The sequence below is a fragment of the Eleutherodactylus coqui genome, chromosome 1 (assembly GCF_035609145.1).
Source record: "Eleutherodactylus coqui strain aEleCoq1 chromosome 1, aEleCoq1.hap1, whole genome shotgun sequence".
NCBI lineage: Eukaryota > Metazoa > Chordata > Amphibia > Anura > Eleutherodactylidae > Eleutherodactylus > Eleutherodactylus coqui.
In genome coordinates, this window is record NC_089837.1 from 66,496,275 (window position 1) to 66,515,573 (window position 19,299).

Consider the following 19,299-nt stretch of genomic DNA (forward strand, 5'->3'; position numbering starts at 1 on the left):
AGTACCAGATTGGAAGCTGAATATAAATACCAGGTATTAGTTGACATGTTGTACAATAAGTGGAAGCTAGTAGGCCACTTCACGGCTCCTGGTTATACTGCTAGTCCCTACACTAACCAGGAGTCCAGCAGAACCAGACAGAGTTCACACCGCACGCTGCAACAGGACAGGACACAGATAGCAGGACACACAGCAAACTAACACAAAGCTGACAGAATATAAACGTACAAACGGACATGAACCTGATCACACTGCAACCCTCACCAGACAAGCATTCATGACTGCTCGCCTGAGGGGCCATATAGACTGACCAGGGGATTGGCTAGCAGACAGTACCACACCCAGCCAGCTCAATCATTAACCCTGAGAGTGCTGTGCTGCTGGAAACACAATAGAACAACAAATCCCAGCAGCACACGTAACATTGTCATTCCCAAAGAGGACATCATTTGCTCATAGTTTTGGGACCTCCAGAATTGCTTGCCTACCTTCATCTGACAGGTTATAACCCAAATATTTAACCTTTTGCTGACCGTATTGGAGTTTCTACATGTTTACTTTATGGCCTTGCTCATAAATAAACCTCAAGAGTACGACTGTGTCCCCCCCCCCACAATTCTCTCCACTGTCTGCTGTTAGCTACCAACATACAGTAGTCGCTGACTACCTCTAAGAGGCTGGAACTGCGCTAAGTGTGCTGACATAGCCTGGGAGAAAATTGTTGGAGATTCACAGCAGCCCTGAGGTACTCAGGTGAAGGTATACCTAATTCTATCATAATATCTCATCACAACACATTTACTGGACATATTCAAGACTACATAATCTGACATTTCACAGGCTTATTTGTCTCTAGGTCTGTTATAACGGGTTCAGAGAGGGATTCCCTGTGGGTCCGGCCATTAACCCCTCTGACCAGGATATGACTATTACTACATTTAACATTGGCTACATATTGGGATGTATTAATGCCCTGGTCGCTCCTGAGTCCACCAGGAAGGTAATCATCCGCCCATTCACCTGGAGATCTATCTCAGGCAGTGGAAATTGCCATGAGATCCTCCAAGTGTTGTACATCCACCCCTCCTAGTCATTTTTCCCCAAGGTGGCTGAGAACATTGTTTCTCAGGGCACTCTCGGGCAAAATCACTAGACTTCCCATAATTCCAACACACATTTAAATCCCCGAGCTGCATCCCACCTCTGCTTCTTCCTCTGTCTCTGCTTTCACATCCTCTCGCTGTCCAATGACCTCTCTGACTTTCTTGAACCATCATATCACATTCTTCTCCCCATATAAAAAACCCTCACTTTCTCACCCTTTTCTTTGTACACTTTTCTGCATGTTTTGCATATTGCAAAACATCCTGCAATGATCCCATCCTCAGGGTAACCATGTATCTCATTATATAACCTCCTATTCCCTTCTGATTATACTATGGAAGGGGTCCACCATCTCCTCCCCTCCCATTCTAATTTCCTTCTACAGAACTCCAATCTGGTCATAGAATTCTTCTATCTGCTCTCTCTATTTTTCATTCAATTGGAACTCCTCATTAACCCTTTGAATTGTTCATCAAACTGTCGGGGTCTATTTTTATATGGGCGTGACAGTTTGGGGCTTCTTTTAACCAGACTTCAGCAGCGGATAATCCGTATTTCTGCTGATCTTTTAGCTGATTTTGTCCGTATTTTATCACATAATGCTTTACAACTAGGAACTCTTAATTTATTTATTTATTCCACTCATCTCAATCACTCACACATTCGCTTCATGCAATATAAGACAGCAATACAAATAGTACATTATGTTAGTAGGTGGCCGCCCTCTTCATATTCTTAGTTACTCTATAACACAATATCAAAGAGAAAGTAATAGAAAGATAAGGAGTAAAGTTCCTGGACACCCCTGTGTCCCATGACGTCATCTAACCACTTTTTACGTGTCGCACGGAGTTAATTCTTTCCTGTAGCCTTCTCACAATGGCTATGGTCTCACATAGACTACTGCTATTGCCCCTTTGGCAACCCATTCGTCTATACTTCTCATTTACCTTACACATTTCACATAGACTACTGCTATTGTCCCTTCGTCTATGATTGCCTCTCATTTACAATACACATTGTAAATTCTACTAACACTAAAGTATACAGAAGAAGAAGAAGAGAGAAGAGAAGTTTAACCATTGTTATACTTACTACACGTTATCTGGGAGGCTTCTAAATTCTCCGGCTAGTTCGGAAAAACGTCACTGTTTCAGACAGGATGCCCGACTGGCCTCTAATGACGTCTAAGCAAGACGGAGGTCTTTTAATGATCGGAGAGTACTTCAGACCCACCTTTTCACAGCCAGGCTGTCCTCTCCCTCTGCAGTGAGTGATTCCGGCTCGAAGGACCAAAAATGTAAGGAGAATTTATGTGTTTATCAAAGAGAAGATGATCCCAGATCCCGTGCAGAAGTCTGGTCCCAGGAGAAACACATCACACCAGCCTGTGCTGTATCAAGTGATTTCTAATTTATTCTGAGGTGGACAAAGCATATATACCCTAAATGACATCACAGCAAAAAGTATATACCTCCAAGATGGATAGAATACATAATAGGCTAAAACTGAAATGATTAACATAAGTTACACCTTCTAAGGTGTATCTATTACATACAATGAGACCATTATGAATTCAGGAGAAAGGAATGCATGTAATGCCTTACAGTCCTACCCCCTGTAGTCTATAGTTTCCTGTCTGTAGATATGCATACATGGGGGGTCTAGCAGACTCTCATCTTTAATCTATTTTCCTGAGAAGACATGGAGGCCCATAGAAGGGTGTTATTTAACCCCTTCAGTACTTGAACTAGCAGCAGGCTATATCTTTCTATTCCATAATGCAATATAGAATAATTAACTGATACATTGATCTACAATTTTCTTAACAGTATATGATTGGACAGAATGGAACAGAGAGATGAGAACCAAGTGATATGAGGATGAGATAAGTAACATTACCAGGTAAAGGCCGAGAAGTCGCCGTGTCCAAAAAAACACAAGTACAACCCGAAATATAAGAGCTGTGCTCTGTAAAGTCAGCATTGTAGAAGAGGCAGAATCACAGAGAGCGTGATCACTTATCCCAAACTGCTTTATGATGATAACTTACAGCTGCCGTAAAACGTTAAAGAGATAAAGCTTGAATAACAATATTATAGGGAAAAAGACAAAAAACACTAATCAGAAGAATAGAGTCTTGTGAGGAAACAAAAAGAAGTGACTGAAAAAGAATAAGGAAAGGACTTACCTGGCGTGGACAACTAGCCCGAGGGGAGGGGTAGCCGCCACACCTGTAGTCCTGGTAAGCCGGACATTTCTTCTGCACCAGATGCATCCATGGGACAGGAAGACTCCAAAAGCCAAGGGATTTAGGACAAAGGATGAGAAGTGTCCAAAAATATAGCAAATCCAATCAAAAATATAAGAACTGTGTTCAGTAAAGTCAACATTGTAGAAGAGGCAGAATCACGGAGAGCGTGATCACTTATCCCAGCCCTGATTTATGAGGTTATCGCCCTAATCATGCTGTGATTTTTTGATATGGCTGCACAAGAAAAATCGCTCATGTGAATTAACCCATTGTAAATAATGGGTTATTGCAACAGATAAAATCTGTGTGTCCCGCAATGACAGAATGTGCGTGGTTTTTTTTTATCCGTGTAAATATAGGCTTAGTGCTGAAACAGATGAATGCGTTTGCACATGTTTTTGGGCGCATGAAATCATGCCTGTAAAATGTGACAAAGCGAAGCCATTCATTTCAATGGGTTCGTTCTCCTGAGCGTATTTCTCATGCTCAGGACCTGCCCTATCTTCCTGCGTATTATGCAGAAAGCTGCTATAGAAGTCAATGGCAGGTTTAAAAAACCCAAGGGGATGGGTGCGGCCTGGCGGGTGACGCAGGGAGAAGACAGCTGGTCCTTATTAGGCTTTAAATAGTATCACACACGTGTGAATTGGCATTGTGTGGACAAAAATTACAGTACTATGGGCCGGCACGCACATATCAGCCTGAGTATTGCCATTCCACAACCTTGTTCATGTGCAAATACGCCCCGGTGGACATATTTGCGCACACGCTCGTCTGTCAAAGCCCTAGGTCAGCTTTAATTTGGAACCACTCTTGTTGACCCTGTACAAGCAATAGACAGTTCACATTTATAGGGTAAGGTCAGGGGTTCCCAAATGTGATCTGTGACTTCCTGGGGATCACAAGAGGATTCCGGCCTCACAGGCAGCTGCGATTTTGCTCAGTGAAAAACTGACTGATTTCTTACAAGGGTTTGCGCATTTTGCATCAGTTTTTGTATTTTAAATTTTTTTTTAAATGTGCACAAGTGAATACACGCATTGGGGAAAATGTATTAAGACCCGCATTTTACACACCGGTCTTCATAGGATTTCACCTCGGTGCAACAAACACATCTAATATATGCGCATGCCTCTTCATATATTTGGCGCATCTTGGCAGCTCCGTACATCTACAGTGATATGTACATGAGGTCCGGCCTCACATACACTTCTGGTATAATTCATGACAGTTTGTGGCATAAATTATAAATAAATGTGTCGGTCTGGGGTGACTCCGCCTCCTCCTGACAAACCCTGCCTACTTTTTAGAAAAGCATCAAGAAAAGCGCAACAAGTTGCGCATTTTTCTGTTAATCCTCTCCTTGAAAATAATGCGCAACTATTTTACACCGGAAACTTGGCATGTTATTTTTTTTTTTCCTATAGCGTTTGCCACATGGGATGATAATTTTGTAGAGACTGTAAGAATCAATTATACCAAATGTATGTAATATCCAGGATCTGATAGATGGGAGAAGACTTTACCTTCACAGTACGGTTTCCGGGTGGTTTTCATGTTACGACTTGAGAAAAACAAGAATGATATATTCTTTAGAAGTGCAAACAGAAATCCAAGTAAAACTCTCCCACGGGATCCACCGCAGCAACTGCACTGGGATCGCAGGGGATTTACAGGGCGATATCCGTTATTTTTTAAAATACTATCACATTTTTCACTGTTAGGATCATTTTTAAGCACACAGAAAATCCCTTTAACGTTAATGACCAATAAACATACGTCATTGGTCTGTAATGAGAGTATGGAACAAGCTCAGTATCCATGCTTGCTTCATACCTGGGTACTACCAGCTGCTTCCTAAGGATGGATTCAGAAGAACGTATATTGGCTGGGTTTTCACGCCGAGCCGATATACGTTGTCTCTCTCTGCAGGAGGGGAGCCTGGAAGAGCCAGGAGCAGTGCTCTGAGCTCCCACCCCCTCTCTGCCTCCTCTCCGCCCCTCTGCACTATTTGCAATGACGAGAGGCGGGACAGGGGTGGGGCTAATGCTCACCCCTTAGCCCCGCCTCCTTTCATTGCAAATAGTGCAGAGGGGCGGAGAGGAGGCAGAGAGGGGGCGGGAGCTCAGTTACTGCTCCTGGCTCTTTCATCTTTCCCCCCTGCAGTTGAGGACACCGTATATCGGCTCGGCGTGAAAACCGAGCCGATATACGGTCGTCTGAATCCACCCTAAAGCTGACATAGGAGTCAGCTCCAATTGTGGCCTATCATGGCCATTTAACTACTTAGATTCTGCAACCTATATAATCTCTCTACATAAGCTCTAGCGCTGGTATAACTGCCTCCCTTATCTAACTGACATGCGTCTATGGAAGAGTTCCCCTATAAGACACAGCCCGTCACTACTGCACAGTTTTATACTGTGTGGATGGCCGCTATGAGAATTATCTGTGTGTCACCCCAAAAGGTAACCCCTTACAGCCAATTAATGTGCTGTTCCAGCAGGTCCAGCATCTCCTGTGACAGTTCTGGAAATAAGAAGAGATGTATACAGTTTAGTTTTAAGACGTGCTTTCTTATGGTAGAGGTTCTGTAGATGGCCGTTATGAAGGTTCTCTATGTGTCACCCTACAGGATAACCCCTTACAGCGTTTGATGGGTTTTTCGGCAGCCAATTAAGGTGCTCTTCCAGGTAATTCAGCTCCTCCCATGACAGTTCCGTAAATAGAGATTCATACGGTTTAGTTTAAAGACATGCTTTCTTATGGTAGAGGGTCCTTCTAAAAAGGGTCTCCTGTCTTGTTTTTCAACTGATGACCTATCCTCCGATAGGCCATCATTAATTGATAGACAGGGGTCCGCTGTTTAGAAACCCTCCAATGTCCACTAATGCCCAATGTCCACTGCAGTGGGCCAGACGATCAGCTGATGGATGGGAAGGGGTAGCCCTGGCAAAAGTGATATATATTTTTTAGGCGATGTATGTTGGCTGTCATTTCTGCAATATGCAAAATTTAATAGAATGACAGTAAATTTACAACATACTGCAATACCTAAGTATTGCAGTATATTCTACATGCGATCAGATGATCACTAATTCTGGTCCCCTATTAGGACAAAAATAAACTGAATCAGTTTAATTATTTTTTTTTTTGAAGTGAATGGAAGCTGAACTACAATTCCAGAAACAACCCACAAAGAAGGGTGGCGCTGTGTTTAGAAGCAAGCAACCATGATTTTCTAACCTTGGACATCCCCATTAAACCCATTATGTCAACATATTGAGCTTGTCTGTATCTTTAATAACTTAAAGAACAGTTTCAGTTATAAGTAATGACATCAATTAGAGGAATAAATAGTAACAGCGTCATTATACGCTTACCATTTATAGTAGTTGAGATATTCCTATGTGAAGAACAGGACATTCATTAGTTTTATACATCATCTACATTTGGACTCCAATCCTACCCCTAGATTTATAGGATGCATCTTTTAGTACAGGAAAACTAACAGATTCTAACTAACTAATCTCATGGAAATGGCACGGACTGTGGCGGCGCTCAGTAATGGGGAACCAACTTTTGAAAAATTTGGTTTGGTCCAAATTAATTTAATCTGAACCACAAGTTCACCAAAACCCCTAAAAATGGGTGTATAATACTGTTTAAGGGTGGCTTTACATGAGCGTATACGCAAATATGCTCACCACAGTGCTGCATTTTTGAGCACGAATGAGGTTTGAAGAGGACCATAATCAGCGTGTTGCGCACATGTCTACACCGATTACTCTAATTGTTGCGCATGCAAGGCCAGTTCGCATGCACGTGACACACCCTTTCCGTGGAGTTTATTGGCTATTTCAGCCTTAGGGCAACCTCACATGAGAGTATGTGAAAAAACACTCGCCAAGCATCGAGCATTTTCATCATGAGCACTTTTCCAAATATGTTTTCATTAAGTTATGTATGAGATACTTTGTCAAATGCTTTACTAAAGCGAAGATATAGTATATCTACCATATTATACAGATCAACCCAGTCGGTTATTCTGTCATAGAAGAAAATTAGATTAGTCTGGCATGACTTGTTTGTTACAAACCCATGCTGGCTCTGTTTAATTACTCCATTTTCATCCAAGTACTTGCATACATGCTGTTTAATAATTTGTTCAAAGATCATTCTTAGTATAGAAGTCAGGCTCACAGGTCTGTAGTTTCCTGGATCCACCTTCTTCTCTTTTTTGAAGAGAGGGACAACATTTGCCATTTTCCAATCTTCTGGGACTTCTCCTGTTCTCTAGGAACTTTCAAAGATTACGGAGAATTGTTTAGCAATTACCTCCGCTGCTTCCTTTAGTATCCTAGGATGTAATCCATCTGGACCTTGAGACTTGAATTCATTTAAGTTAGCTATGTGTTCCCTCAACATCTCTCTGCTTATAGATAGCCTGCATTCTTGTATTCCTCCAATAGCGCAGGGAAGAAAACAGATGCAAAGTAGGAATTTAAAAGCTCGGCCTTCTCAACATCATTTTTAACCAATTGACCATTTTAATCCTGTAAACATCTTATAGTATCTTTGAATGTTCTTTTGCTTTTGACATACCCCCAAAATCCTTTATTGCTTTTGACCTCTATTGCAAGCCTCAATTCATTATTAGTTTTAGCTTTTCTGACACTTGCCCTACAGTTTCTGCAGACGTCTTTAGATATGTCCCCCCCCCCTTTCCCTTTGACACACACGTTAAAAAGAAAAAAAATATATGTTTTAAGTTTTTTGTGTTCATCCATCCTGGTCTCTTTAAATGCTTCCCATTCTTCCTTCTTTTAGGTATTGTTAACGATTGTGCTTTAAGAATCTCATTTGGTATGTGAGGAGAGGGCTATCTGGATGTCGAAAAATAGAATTTAACAGTGAACAGCGTGGCTGGTTACATGATAATGGTTATACTGATATGGGCCAAAAGATGAGAAAAGTGTCTGAGGAAGTGACCAGGAGGGGATACAAGGAGTATGAACTAAATGGATGTTTTATGTATGAATGCTTCAAGGACCACAGACTTAGTGACACAAATGGGCGAGACATCCGCCTGACTTATGACCGAGATCACCAAATAAAAGCTCCCAAGAGTAAAGAAGGTAGTGTTCCACCCATTCGCCGGCATGGACATGTGGCAGATGTGATGAACAGAATGCTTGGTGGCAAAAGATCTCTGTGGATTGTGGTGGAACTTACTTCATCGTAGAAGCTGATCAGATTGGTCTGACATGATCAACCCCTCATGAACCCATGCTTATGAGGAGTTAAACCGTTGTTTTCCTTGAGGTATTCTAGGATGGTGTCTCTCAGAAACCCCTCAAATATGTTTCCAACTGAAGTGAGACTTACCGGCCTGTAGTTACCAGGCTCTCTTCTTGACCCCTTTTTGTATATTGGAACCACATTGGCAATACGCCAATTCAGTGGTACAACCCCGGTCTTAATAGTGTCCCTAAACATAAAAAATAGTGGTCTGTCTATCACTTAGTTCCCTTAGGACCCTCTGGTGTATTCTAGCGATTTCTCGATTTTAATCTTTTTTTACCGACTCTGTACTTCCTCCTGAGTTAGGCAGGTGATATTTAGCGGGGGGTCGTTTTATCCCTTGGCATCTTGTGACATTTCTTTTTCCTTTGTGAACAAGCTTGAGAAAAAAACTATTTAATAGTTTTGTCTTTCCCCCATCATCTTCTATGATTTCTCCTGCATTACGTGATAGAGGGCCAGTGCTTTCAGTAAAAATCATTTTACCATTTATATAATTGAAGAATAGTTTAGGTTTATTTTTGCTCTTTTTGGTAATCACTCTCTCTGCCTCCTCCTTGGCAGTTTAGATCTTTTCCTTCCATAACTTGTTTTTTTCCCTTTATGTTTTTAGCGCTTCTTCACTGCCTTCCTCTTTTAATAATTTAAACGCTTTCTTTTTTTTTTTGCTTATTGCCCCTCTTACAGTCTTGTTGACTCACACTGGTTTCCTTCTTTTTGTAGTTCTTTTACTTTTAAAGGGTATGATCTGCTCACATGAGCTAATTAGGATGTTTTAAGCTTCTCCCCTTTGTCACCTATACAGTGATTTTTACGTAAATTGTCCCAATTAATGTTGCTCATAGTACTTCTAGGCTGATCAAGTTTTGCTTTACTAAAGTTTAGTTTTTTTGTCGCTCCCTGATAAGGCTTCCTATTGAAAGACAACTGGAAATAAATTATATTGTGATCACTATTTCCCAAGTGTTTCTCAACCTGCACCCCCGTGATTCCGGTGGGTTAATTAATAAGTCTAGGATGGCCCTCCCTCTAGTTGGCTCCTGTAGACTAACAGTCAGCACTGAGAATCCAATAAAGGTTCCTGTTACTTGTCAAAATGTGTCCTTCATCTCAAAAGTGTAAGCGGGTCAGCGCCTGGATATATAATATGCAGACTTTTGTGTAAGAGCAGGAAAGAGACTTACCTGGTGCGTAGTGGGGTTCCTATTGTAGGACGCCACCCACTAGCACCCTGAAGTCCTAGTTCGCGTTGATAATTATTATCCGGTTTCGCATACAACACCTTAAATCACATGATATTTCCATCCCAGTGATGAATAAATGCACCAGATTTAAAAGAGAATGGTCTGACACTTTATTGGGAGGAGTGGGCACCGGTATGGGTGAATTACATTTCATTGACAGTAATGAAGAACAGGGTAGCTCATGCAGGTGAGGACTTGTCACAATTAATTCATCTACAGGCACAATGGATGCCATCCCTGTTTTTGCCCCGACACCTGATGTTGGGATATGATAAAGATATAATTACAACATGATATATTTTGAAATGTTAATGAATTTATTCAATGTACTCAATGTAGTTTAAAATATCTATATATACTTCATGAAAGGGATAAAATGCATTGAGGTCTGATGAAAAATAATGAGCGATTACGGAGAAACATTTTTCGGAACATAATACCTGCTGACGTCTGGATAGCCAGAGGGTTCCATGTCAAGAAACATTCTGCACCGGACTATTCAGCTTCTTTACCATGAAGGTTTTTGATCTTACGTGTCAGTTTGTGGTACTGCCTGTCATTTTCGGCCCACCTTTATATCACTATCAATATTGCTTGCCAAGTTTGAGGGTACACTGATAGATAGCGATAACCACACTCACAATGATGTAAATTGTGGAAGGACTTTGGCTGGTTTGGTGCGTGGGGGGCGTACAGCAATATACGTACCTTGCCTATTACAGCAGTCGGTAAGCATGTGTGACTGGACGGTATCGCCACCTACTTCTGTTATGTTTACAGAGATCGGTCCACAGTACATCTGTATGGTAACTTACCAAGAAAGAACCGCACAAATGTATAATTTAACCCTTCCATGTAGAGGCTGCCTCTGGAACGTATCCTTAATGCATTGGTTTATCCCCCTTGTTCCACCTCCTGCCTTTGTACCTTCTGTATCACCCCCAACCCCTTTGTTTCCAAACAGTTGAATACCACATGTAACGTTTGTAATTTCTGTAATGTTCGTATTGCGTGTCTTCCCCATGTGCCACGAAAGCGCTGCGGAATAATAATAATAATAATAATAATCTTTATTTGTATAGCGCCAACTTATTCCGCAGCGCTTAATAAATTAGCACTATACAAATAATTATACCGATTATTATTATTATATGCCTTTTTGCCAGATGGTGAACAATCCACAGCACTATATTGGCCCCCAATATACTAACAATATCTCTAGCACGTGTTGTCCGTTTAATAAAGGACACTGAGCACCTGAAGAGGCATCTGGGAGTCATAAACAGTTCTATGATTGACGTGGAAAAGCAAACCAACACATCAAATGTCTTATTAATAGGGATGAGAGAGTATACTCGCTAAGGCACTACTCGCTCGAGTAATGTGCCTTAGCCGAGTCTCTCCCCACTCGTCCCGAAAGATTCGGGGGCCGGCACGGGGCGGGGAGCTGCGGGGGAGAGCAGGGAGGAACGGGGGGGGGGGCTGAGATTTTTCTCTCCCTCTCTCCCGCCCGCTCCCCCCTGCTCCCCGCCGCAACTCACTTGTCAGCTGCGGCGGCCCGCGAATCTTTAGGGACGAGCAGGGAGATACTCGGCTAAGGCACATTACTCGAGCGAGTAGTGCTTTAGCGAGTATACTCGCTCATCCCTACTTATTTACAATAGCCACTAAGACACAAGAGGATCAGGTGGCCGCTGGTATGACATATTCACTGGTTGGTCAATTACGGCTACATGCGCTTTAAATTGGTTTTTGCATCCCATGTTGATTGTACTTATACTTTGTACTAGTGATCTCCAACTGGAGTCCCTTCAGCTATTCTCTAAGTACAACTCCCAGCATGCCCTGTTTAAGAAGCTATCCCTCCCTTTTCAGGAAAGTGGCATATAACAGTGTACATAACAATAAAATGCGGCGCTTCCATCAAATTTTGCAACTTTTTTTTTCTTTTTTTACAACAAAGAGGTACGATGAATCCCCCTGCAGGTCCATCCTCGTTTCTGTCTCTGCGCTTTTCTGCATTAAAAGATGGAAACCTGAGACAGAGCCGCCGCTGAAGAGAAAACCACGCTGAGAAAGTAGCCATGGGGACATATATCATGTATCCCCACCACTGGGTGGTAACAATTATCATGTGTATACACACAGGGCTGGGGTATACAGTATAATATGTGCATACACCCAGCAGTGGAGATATACAGTATAATATGTGTATACACAGCAGTGGGGATATACGGTATAATATGTGCATATACCCAGCGGTGGGGATATATAGTATACTATGTGTATACACAGCGGTGGGGATATACAGTATAATATGTGTATACACAGCAATGGGGATATACGGTATAATATATGTATACACTGCGGTGGGGATATATGGTATAATATGTGCACATACCCAGCGTTGGAGATATGCAATATTATGTGTGTATACACAGCGGTGGGGATATACAGTATAATATGTGTATACACAGCAATGGGGATATACGGTATAATATGTGCATACACCCAGCGGTGGGGATATACGGTATAAAATGTGCATACACAGGGAGGTGGGGATATACGGTATTATATGTGTATACACACAGTGGTGGGGGTATACGCTAAAATATGTGTATACATCCAGCATTAGGGATATATGGTATATGTGTATACACACAGGGCAAGGGACAAGATAGACAGACTGATAAATTACATGTCGCTTCTCTCTGTCTACTTGTCTATCTATGGCTCTGCAATACACAGACGAATAAGACAATCAGAAGAAGAGGCGCTTAAGACGTTTATGTTCAGCTCTCTGCAAGAAAAACAGGACTTGCGCCTCATTTATCAAAACCGTCTCTAACAGTAAACCTCTCTCCGTTGCCCGTAGCAACCAATCACTGCGCAGCTTTCATTTCTTATACTGCTGAGGTAAAATAGAGCTGCGCTGTGATTGGTTGCTATGGGCAACGGAGACGATTTTACTGTTAGACAGTGATGATAAATCTGTCCCCCTGTTATCTGTGGTAATGAGTCTCAGTACGGCTCGCAGTTTAACCCCTTCAGTACATCCGGACGACTATAAACATCCTACGGTCTTGAAGTGTGTATGGAGACGGTTTGGAAGCCGCGTCCGCTGTATACTCCGCAGCTATCAGACACAGCCGCTTGTGACGGCCGCGATTACAGTTAGCTCTGATGTCGGCAGATAAATGTTTAGATGCCACTGTCATAATTGAAAATGTACGAATCCTGGAAGATGGGGACGAAAAAGCGAAAACATAAAAGTGATGATTCCCGGCCCCGAGGGTCATTCACACGGGCGTATGCGTAAAACACTGTGTAAACATCGCAGCGTTTGAATTGCGTATTGTTCAACTATCCCTGCGTATGATCGCGGATACGGTTTATTTGCATGCCTATACCTGCGTATGTACTGCGTATGTTATACGCGCAAAAAAAATGTAAGCAGGGAATGTTTAAATTCATTAGCTTGTTTCCAGCAACATGTGTAATACATGGCAAAATAGAGCATGCTGCGATTTTTCTTACGCACGTAACATACGCAATGAGCATATGCAAGTCATGCTTTCATTGAGCCTATTACCGCGCATTACAAGCTGTATTTTGCGCTGCCTTGTGGTATCTGGCAGTGTTATTTTTTCGTTGCCTTGTGGTATCTGGTGGTGTTATTTTGCACTGCCTTGTGGTACATGGCGGTGTTATTTTGCACTGCCTTGTGGTACATGGCGGTATTATTTTGCACTGCCTTGTGGTACATGGCGCTGTTATTTTGCACTGCCTTGTGGTACATGGCGGTGTTATTTTGCACTACCTTGTGGTACGTAGCAGTGTTATTTTGCGCTGCCTTGTGGTATCTGGCGGTGTTATTTTGCGCTGTCTTGTGGTACGTGGCGGTGTTATTTTGTGCTGCCTTGTGGTACATGATACAACCAGGGGCCAGCAGTATGTGCGCTGCATGGTGACATTTGTTTGGCTCTGCTGGGGGTAATATGGCTGCTACATGGTGATATTTGGCACTCTCTGGCAGTACTTGCTCCCCGGTGAGGTCCTGTGTCACCAAGGATTGGCTGCTGAGACCCATATAGACAATATTCTGCAGTATGGAGGGGATACTATTGTATGTGGGCTGCTGGGGCCGGTGGGCTGCTGTATAACCCCGGCCCTGATCCTCCATCTTCTTCCCTCACGCTGGGACTGCGGCCCCTCAGTGTGTATACGCTGTGTATACGTTCTCACAGCGAGAGGGGAGGAGTCTATATACACAGCGGGGCTGAGGGGCGCAGCGTGAGGGAAGAAGTCAGTCAGATGGAGGATGGCGTTCTACTGTATGACTGAGGAGGTGGGGGAGCAGGCAATGGCGGATTATAATAGGGGTGACGGCCCCCGGCTCCAGCCCACGGCCACCAATACTGGCCCTATTATAACCCGCTCTTCCCTCCCACAGACAGCTGAGCCCCCGCCGCCCCTGAAGCTTCAGCTCCATCTAGAATGGAGTTTCTTCACTCTAGACATGTCACTAATAAGCTGACTACAATGGAGCTGCTGGAGGTTGTGAAGCCCCGCCCTATCCTGTGATGTCACACCTGCCAGGAGCAACTACACTCTGGCCTCCTCCCTGGGGGGGGGGGTCCTTCTTCTCACCCCACAGGCCCCAGCTGAGGCGGCAGCACTTGAAGGGCCCCTCTTCCAGCTGCCCGTTAGGGCTTCTCCCAGCTGATGGCAGACAACTATCTGATCAGGTCATAGTAAAGGCGGCCATGAGTAACTGCAGGAGAGGATCCTGGACTCGTCACTCGAAGAGATAGCTGTTTCCTCGCCCTCATCACTAGCGCACATTCACACCACCGTATTTACCCCACGTGTTACGCAGTAAATAGAGCCCATTGATGTCAACGAGTTCTTTCACATATGTGTATTTCTCAAGTGACTTTCCATCAAGTGAAAACATACGCGGCACGTTCTATTTTTGTGCGTATTACACACCGAAATAGGCCATAGAAGTGAATGGGCCAGCGCAAAAATGCAGCGGTGTATTTGCGTAATTAGGCCCCTCTGCGAGCCTAAGTGGTGTGCGTAATTACACGCACTAAGGGCTCCTCAAGACGAGTGTTTTTGCATACGGTTTTGCATGCGCAAAATGGCTGACACAAACCGCAGACAACAGAACCCATTGTTTTTAATGGCCTGCCTCCCATTCTGCCTTTTTGTACTCAATTTGACACATGTGAAAACATACCTGCATGCTCTATATTTGCGCCCCCAAGGTACCATAGGAGTCTAAGGGGGTGTGCAGATGCGCCCCCTGTCCACACAAAATAGCCCACTGAACTGCGCAATTTCAGATCACAGCACAGCGCAAAATAGTACAGTAAACAGTGCTGCTAGTGATAGCGTTCCCTTCACAGCGCAATCACGTCGCACTCACAAGCGTATATACGCCTACACTCATCAGTGTTTTCTGCCCAGATAATACGCTGAGTATTACACAATGGAAATACGTATACGGCCATGTGACCGAGCCCTTAGTCAAAGTCCCCTATATCTTTCCGTAAACAAACGTTACTCCGTCCTTCCGTGTAAACGCAGTGACTGAACAACACGCCACAATTCCTTCATCGTTCCGTTTCTGCAGGTTTAACAATCCAGCGACGATCAGCCGATGTAAACAGGGTCACGAATGAACGACGACCTGCTTACTGTGAATGGAGGCGGGCGGCCGGAGCGATCTCCTGCGCACTTTACCTCCATTCGCTGAGTGATCATCGTCCGTTTGGGAAATTTAAATCCTGATTGGAGCATTCAAATGTTGCTGTCAGAATTGACATTGGCAATTGAAGGGTTAACAGCCACAATTGGCATGAATGTTAATCATTGCTGTTGTCAGCGGAGGACAGCTATCAAATATGGCTGAGATCCACTCGGCTTCTGAGCCTGCTGCATACAGACACCTGATATGTGCCACGTCAGGAAAGAGTTAATATAGCTTTATACTACGATGGACCCAGCTGTATATCATCTGTAGGCGGTTTTTGATGGCTGATTTTCACTGGTAGCAGAGATATTGAGCTAAAGCTACATGGCAGCTCTTGGCCACAACCGCGGTCACATGACCAAAAAAATTTAATATTCATAGCCGCGCGTCCTCACACGGTCACTGAAATCGATGCTTCAAGGTGCAACTCGTAAGTTTTCACAACTCACAGGTCTTAAAAAATCCACCAAGGTTGAAGATAACTGGTGAGTTGCACTGTGACCCCATTTACCATCGACAGGGCAAGACCGCAGGGCAGCACCGCAATCTATAGCCGAAACCGAACAGATCCCATTATAATCAATGGAGTCCAACCGGCACTGTTCGGTCCAGTCATAAGATGGATCCGATCCGCCAGGCGATTCCCCTTTACTGCTCCACGAACAGAACCCCCACCGCCGCTGGTGTGAAACCCCCCAATACTATCTGCACTAACCCAGATTTATGAATATTACCCACTGCAAGCGATAATATAACAGCCATATACAGGTCACATGGTACAATACGGTATATATTCCTTCTGAAAGTGGTTGTCACATCTCTGCTAAGGATTCCTTTAGGCTGGGTTCTCACATGCTGGATTCCCGGCGGAAATCTCGCGGTTTGGCCGCAGCGAAAAACTGCAAGATTTCTGCCGGGAAAAGCTCTGGTTCAATACCCACGGCACTTAGGCATAGGTTTTGATGCGGCCTGGCCGCTCGCTCTTCCACTGCGGTCGGCGTTTCCATAGAACGCAGCGGAAGAAGAAAAAAAATGTACATGCTGCGGCCGGGGAATCCGCGCTGCAGCGCCGACTTCTGAGAAATCTCGTCTTCATGGCTGGCTAACAACAGGATTAGCGGCTGCAGGCAGATTTGCCATGGTGACACTCCGGACAGAATTTTTCGCGGTAAATCCGTCCAGTGTGAACCCAGCTTTATAGGAGCAGGAAAACGAGATCCCCAGGATGAATAGATCCGTCTCATAATGGAACCAAATGCTGAATGGATCCCATTGACTATAATGGGTCCGTTCGGTTCCTGCACTTGTCCAGCCTCTTGCATGCACAACTTTTTCATTCAGCATCTCATGCTGTATCTGTACTGGAGGAGACACTGATGCAGATGTGAATACGGCCTTAGTTTACTTTTTAGCCATAAATATGAAATACAAGGTTTTTTACAAAGCCACCTCATTCTTTATTTTGGATGAATTAGAACAATATAACAACGGTTACACAGGGGGGCATAGAGGCACTTTTATTAAGAGCATCATTTCATATGCAGCCTTAGTAATGTGCCTGCTGGAGTAAGAGGTTAGAAATTTATCAAGAGGCACATCCTATGATAAATCAACGCAAGCAATATGCTCAACTGTCCGTGACAAGCAACTCAAGCACTGAAGCCTTGGCATTAGTACAATGTCCTCAAGACAGGCTATTTCTCCTGCAGCAGGCCTGCTGATTCCTCCTGGTCCTGATGGTGTGCACACCTAAACTCTTGGATGAGGCTAGCCTCACTTATGGTTCGTTGTGCAGGCATTGTCACTTCAACCGCCTCTAAACAATATGTCTGCATGCTACAGGTTAGCGAAGCTGCTCTCCACTCCTTTCTCAGGCTTCTTGTCGGGTCCTCCGTTTGTCCTGGATAATTAGGACCCCTCTTTCTCTCTCCTCCAGCAGCGCTGGTGACTGTTCTCCAGCCCTTTTTTTAGCAGCAGTTGGCAGTTCTGCAGCTCACTACACAGAAGTAATCGCCTTTTTTTATGTGAAGGTAGCAACCAATCACAGCCAGTACAATGAGCATGCTCAGTTCCATTGTGCCAAAATTTTGTTACATGGCGCTTTTGGTGCAATACTTAGTGTATTCTTCCATTTGATCTCCATGACAACCTTAACTGCTTCGGGTGAATCCTTTATGATTCCACCCCTTCAACTTGTGCAAACAGTTGCAACTTTTTTAGGCCAGAAATCTGGCACAAGTGTCTCTGTTCATATGTGTACCATCAGGGGTCACAACTGTGACCCGGGCCCCTGCTCTGAGAGGGCACAGTGGCCCCCCGCTATATATAGACTGCACATTGAGTGTTTTACCAGCCGGTCACACTGCTGGTCACTTGCTGTGGGAAGAAGAATGTGGAGGAGAAGGGATCAGAGGGAGGCAGGCATTGTGTACAGAGCAAAGCCAGGTAATGACATCATCATCCTGCTCCTGCTCCAGAGTTTGCGCTGCCTGCTCTCCTCAAACCAGGGCTGTCTGCTGGTCCGTTTCCGTAGCTTGGATACAAGATATTATATGGGCAGGCATATAGGCTCCAGTACCCTGTTGTCCCACCTTTAGCTTGCAGCCAAGGTGTGATTAAGTTAGGCATGGAGGCTCTAGTACCCTGTTGTAACACTTCCAGCTTGGATAGAAGATGTGATGTGTGGATATGGAGGCTTTAGTAGCCAGTGGTACCGCAAATAGCTCTAATACAAGATGTGATACGTGTGGACATGGTGGCTCTTGCAACCTGTTATACTGCCTCTAGCTTGGATACAAGATGTGATATGGGTGGGCGAGGAAACTCCAGTACCCTGCTGTACTGCTTTTAGCTTGGATACAAGATGTGATAAGGGTGGGCATTGAGGCTTTAGTACCCTGTTGTATCTCCTCTAGCTTGGATACAAGATATGATACGTGTGGGCATGGAGGCTCATGTACCCTATTATACTGCCTCTAGCTTGGATACAAGATATTATACGGGCAGGCATATAAGCTCCAGTACCCTGTTGTCCCACCTTTAGCTTGCAGCCAAGATGTGATTAAGTTAGGCATGGAGGCTCTAGTACCCTGTTGTAACACTTCCAGCTTGGATAGAAGATGTGGTGTGTGGATATGGAGGCTGTAGTAGCCAGTAATACCGCCTCTAGCTCTGATACAAGATGTGATACCGGTGGGCATGGAGGCTCTAGTACTCTGTTGTACTGCCTCTAGCTTGGATACAAGATGTTATGCACATGGGCATGGAGGCTCCAGTACCCTGTTGTATCACATCTAGCTTGAAAACAAGATGCGAAACATGGAGGCTGTAGTATCCTGCTGTTACGTCTCTAGCCTGGATACAAGATATGATATGTGTGAGCATGGAGGCTTTAGTACCCTGTTGGGCTGCCTCTAGCTTTGATAGAAGAAATCATACAGAAGAGCATGGAGGCTTAAGTACTTTGTTATATTGCATCTAGATTGGATACAAGATGTGATACGTGTGGACATGGAGGCTCCAGTAGCCAGTTGTACCGCCTTTAACTTGGATACAAGATGTGATACGGGCAGGCAAGGAGGCTCTAGTACCCTATTGTACTGCCTCTAGTTTGGATACAAGATGTGATATGT